Source organism: Centroberyx affinis, unplaced genomic scaffold (genome assembly GCF_046629955.1).
Source record: "Centroberyx affinis isolate AG114_WGS23_722 - 3 ecotype Tasmania unplaced genomic scaffold, CSIRO-AGI_Caff_v1 ptg001779l_1, whole genome shotgun sequence".
In the NCBI taxonomy this organism is placed as follows: Eukaryota; Metazoa; Chordata; class Actinopteri; order Beryciformes; family Berycidae; genus Centroberyx; species Centroberyx affinis.
Window position 1 is genome coordinate 210001 of NW_027280172.1, and position 5000 is coordinate 215000.

Below are 5000 nucleotides of genomic sequence, written 5' to 3' on the forward strand. Positions count from 1 at the left end.
GATGTCGAGAAAAATCCTTATGATTATCATGATATTGATTTCAACCATATCGCCCAGCCCTACATTGAAACCCAGACTAATTAATATTTTTAGGGTAAGCAGTTCTTAAATGAAGAATTAATTTACAAAAAAAAACATTAATGAATACACTTAAATGAAAAAATAAAATGTGCAAAGAAAATCAAATGTCATATCAGGGTTTGCAGACTGTTTTTCTGTATCTGTGGTCAGGAGGAACCTGCATCATATTAGAGGATGATACCGACAGCTATCTGATATTTAAAAAAAAAAAAAAGAAAAAAGGCCAATATCGGCCCTATGATGGTCTAAATGCTGCTTCAGAGACTTTCCATCCTGATAAGAATTAAATTCTAGGGGGTAGAGCTGCAACGATTAATCGATTAGTTGTCAACTATTAAATTAATCGCCAACTATCTTGATAATTGATTAATCGGTTTGAGTAATTTTTTAAGAAAAATAAGTCAAAATTCTCTGATTCCAGCTTCTTAAATGTGAATATTTTCTGGTTTCTTTCCTCCTCTATGACAGTAAACTGAATATCTTTGGGTTGTGGACAAAACAAGACATTTGAGGACGTCATCTTGGGCTTTGGGAAACACTGATCCACATTTTTCACCATTTTCTGACATTTTAGTTAGTTGCAGCCCTACTAGGGGGAAACACTGAATCCTTTTCTTTTTTTGCATGAAAATTGTAAAAACCGCTGAATGTCGCTGCAAAATGTGGCAAATTCAGTCTAAAGATATCAGCATTGGCCTTGAACAGCCAAACCCGAGTGTCTAGTTAGATTTTCTTTTAAAACCGATGTAACTTTTCAACATAACACACATTAATAACATGTAATAACGCAAACTTGTTAGTATGCTGTGTTGAAAAGTAAGAAAACTCTGTGTTGTCCTAAACTAGACACACAGATGTGCTGAAAACGCCACACAGACGACAGAGAGAGGCACAAAGCAGAAACGGCTTATTAACACTTGGGAGAGGATAAATAACCAGAGGTGGAAAGTAACTAAGTACATTTACTCGAATACTGTACTTGAGTACAATTTTGAGGTACCTGTACTTTACTTGAGTATTACCATTTTATGCTACTTTATACTTCTCCTCCACTACATTTCAGAGGGAAATATTGTACTTTTTACTCTACTACCTTTATTTGATAACTTAAGTTACTGGTTACTTTGCAGATTCAGATTATTAATACAAAATATAATCAACTAATAAATTGTGATGTATTATTATAGATTACTGTAAGCTACCCAGCAGTATATAAAGTAGTGGAAATCAGCCCCACCTTTTCCAGCTGCAACATTAAAGTGATGCTTACACATTAATGCATCAATAATTATAATTCAATAATATAATATATACTGTATTATTCTGAAATGGGCCATTCTGCATAATGAGTAATTTTACTTTTGTTGCTTTAAGTACATTTTGATGCTAATACTTTTGTACTTTTACTTAAGTAACATTTTGAATGCAGGACTTTTACTTGTAACAGAGTATTTTTATCCTGTGGTATTTCTACTTTTACTTAAGTAAAAGATCTGAGTACTTCTTCCACCACTGTAAATAACTCAACATGCTGTAAAACATCCACACCTTCAAATCACAAACGAGTCCCATTATAAAGGAATCTGTCGGCTCCAACAACTTCAACACAGAAGGAAACTTACCAGCTACAGTCAGAGACATTTTACAAGACTGTGGTAAAACACAAAAACACTCGGAAATGATAAGTTTCTCGGGACAGGAGGCGACAGGCGGTCAGGTGGGAATCAGCAGCGGGTCAGAGTCAGTCCGGGTGGGAAAAAGTGAGATTTTGGTCCCGAAAGCGAAGCAGAGTGGAGAGTCAGAGCGGAGAAGACATCTTCAGACCTGCAGCCTGGTAAAGACCAGCTGACTGATACAGGCCAATGACCCACAGTGGGACGGGGGGTGGTGGGTGGAGAGAGGTGAGAGGGGGGGGGGGGTGTTACTGTGACTGCCCACCCCACCCACACCCCACCCCCGCATCCTGGGTCCGACACACACATCACACACACACACTCCTGGACACTTCAAAGAGTGTTTGTTTTGGTTTTTTACCCCCTGAGCCACACACCAAAAAAAATCTATTTTAAATTGACTTCTGTATCTGTTTAGAAATAGGTTTTAAAATAAACAAAAACTGGCACAAAAATGTGTTTGATCATGTAGGTGACATTAGTTATTATCAGTTAATAGATATTTTGGACACTGGAAATAAAAATGTATTTCTCTGTACTGTTGTTGACATGGTTTGTGTGTGTGTGTGTGTGTGTGTTTGGTGGGAGCTCTGGGGGGGTGGGGTAAATTCCCATACTGAAAAAATAAATAAATAAATAAAAAAAATTAAAAAAATTCTATGTCACATATACTTCTGAATCGATTCAGAGATTTGTTTTAAAATATACAAAAACTGGCCCAAAACTGTATTTGTCCATGTAGATGACATTAATCTGAAATACATTTTGGAGAGTGGAAACACATTTTCTTCCTGTACACTGTTGATCTGAAAGGAAATCCAGTGTGTATTTTGGGCCACTGAAGGTCATCTGCATCAGTGGTTCTCAACGTGGGGTCCGGGGACCACCAGGGGTCTTTGAGGGGGTTACAGGGGGCCCACAACAAATTGATGAATTGTTGTGGACTTCACCATTATTTCATTTACAAGTGAACACAATTAGAGAATGTAGAAGAATTATTATTTTGATCATAGTTTCACTGTTATCTCTCTTCCTCCAATACTCTTCCTACATATCTGACAATAAAAATATCCTCAGATTTGGGTCCAAGAGACAAAATCTCATCAAGTGGGGGTCTGTGGCTCTAATATTATGGATTAAATTAGGGTCCTTGATATGAAAAAGGTTGAGAATCACTGATCTACATCAGTGGTTCTCAAACTGTGGTCCGGGGACCTCAGGGGTCCCGAAGTGGGGTCACTAGCAAAATGAGGAAGACTTTTATGTCAGTATAATTATATTCGATAGAAATGATCCCAATTAGAGAATGTATATCAAACTAAAATCATACTTCCTGGGACTAAATCTGATTATTGAAAAAACAAATGGGGGCCTGTTGTGTCTATTTGTTTGTTGTAACAATACAGATTTGTTGTATCTGTATTGTTGTTACTTGATTTATGCATTCTATGTACTTTTTTAACTTTTTTTATTTTCCATCTTATGTTATGCATTCTTCATTTTTATCTTTTTTTTACTATTATTATCAAGTGGGTTTTATTCTCCATCTTATTTTACATTAATTCTATCCCTGTTTTTATGCTAATTCTATGTCTATTTTCATGTGAAGATGCAATCTATGTATTCTATTCTCATCTTTATCTTATTTTCACTATTATCAAGTTTTAAAGCACTTGGTGCATGCCATTTCTTTGTTGTAAAGCACTTTGAGCTGCATTTCTTGTATGAAAGGTGCTATACAAATAAAGTTTATTATTATTATTATTAATTAGGGTCTGTGGCACGAGACCGTTTGAACGCCCCCTGATCTGCACGCGCAAATGGCCAAATTTTCTTCTATTTTGAAACATATATCTCAACATATTTTTAAGTATGTGTGATTTTTTGGGGATTTTCTTTTTCAGTATGGGAACTTGGTAGTCACAACACTGTCTGGACCCACCCACCACACACACACACACACACACACACACACACACACGTGCGCGCGCCCCTCCCAGCCTGCAGGCTGACTGGACAGACGGGGCTGAAGCAGCTTTCATGCTAGCAGGCAGCTCGGACAGTTTTTCATATTCGTTCATATTATATTCCAAGAAACACATTTTAGAAACTTTCTTTTTGTTTTTTTTTCTACCAGCTGACAGCCACAGCTCTTGCTCAGCCAAGCCACCCACCTTAATACACTGTCAAGTACTCGGACAGCCTCAGAAGTTCATCCGAGGACAACAAACCGCCGCTCAGGTCTGGAGAACACGGCGTTAGAGACGTAAAATATGAGCTGAAACCGGTTAAAACCGCCGTGGTTTCATGTCCCGGGTCAGGTTTGTCCCGGGTCAGGTTTGTTCTCCTGTCAGACTCCCGGCAGGTCGGACTGTCTGCAGCCGAGCGAGCGAGCGACTCCCAGGGTCTCGAGCAGGAGCGGACGTGACGTCATTCTGGATCTGACAGGTGTGGGGAGAGCGGTGATTGGTGGGTGACATCGGTCAATCAGAAAAAAAAAACTGTCCCGCCCACTCGGGACTTCCAGACATGTACAAGTTCTGAATCATTTTCTATTTTTACTCCAGTTTCATTCATTCTTTTTTTTTTTTTTATATATAACTTTATCCTTATTGTTTTCTTTTTAGAGTATACTTACACAGGGTAAAAAAAGAGAAAGCAAATGAAAAGGAAAGAAAATACAATAAAAGGTGAACAGAGCCTGTAGGGAGGAACAGGTCTACATTCTATTTAAACATTACCATTTATGCCTTTTTTTTTTTTATTTATATATTAGCCATTTTCCCCAGCCTTTTGCAAAACCAGTTTCATTCATTTTTATTACAATTTCATTTTTTTTTTTTTCAAAAGTTTAAATTGGAGTTTTATTCCCAAAATTGTGATTTCCTCCATTTGAAACATGCATGTGACTCTTAGTCCTATAAAAATTTCTGCTGCCATGAAAGTAAAACTCACTTTTGAATACAACTGAAGTTATTCGCTGTCTTGAGCGCTTACTATATTATACTATACTTACTATAATAATAATTAGAATAGAATAGATACCGTTATTGTCACTGTACGAGTACAATGAAATGTCGTTTGGAGAAAGCCAATGGATGCCTAATTAATGACAAAAACTATAAGAAAATATAAACACTATAGAGTATAAGATACAAAAATATACAATAGATAAGAACGAAATAATACGGTATCAGACACGAACTCTGCTCAGACAGGCAGCAAAATGAAAGTCTACATTTACAT

At 37.1% G+C, this 5000-nt stretch overlaps 1 protein-coding gene across 1 annotated transcript in view; it reads right to left on the reverse strand.

The window, feature by feature from the left end:
• The window catches only part of LOC139652319 (UTP--glucose-1-phosphate uridylyltransferase-like), a 26586-nt gene extending 22543 nt beyond the window's left edge, over positions 1 to 4043 (reverse strand). Inside the window, 1 exon segment of the mRNA XM_071529344.1 lies at positions 3929 to 4043. The gene's annotated coding sequence lies outside the window, so the exon portion shown is untranslated.
• Positions 4044 to 5000: the final 957 nt, after the last annotated feature.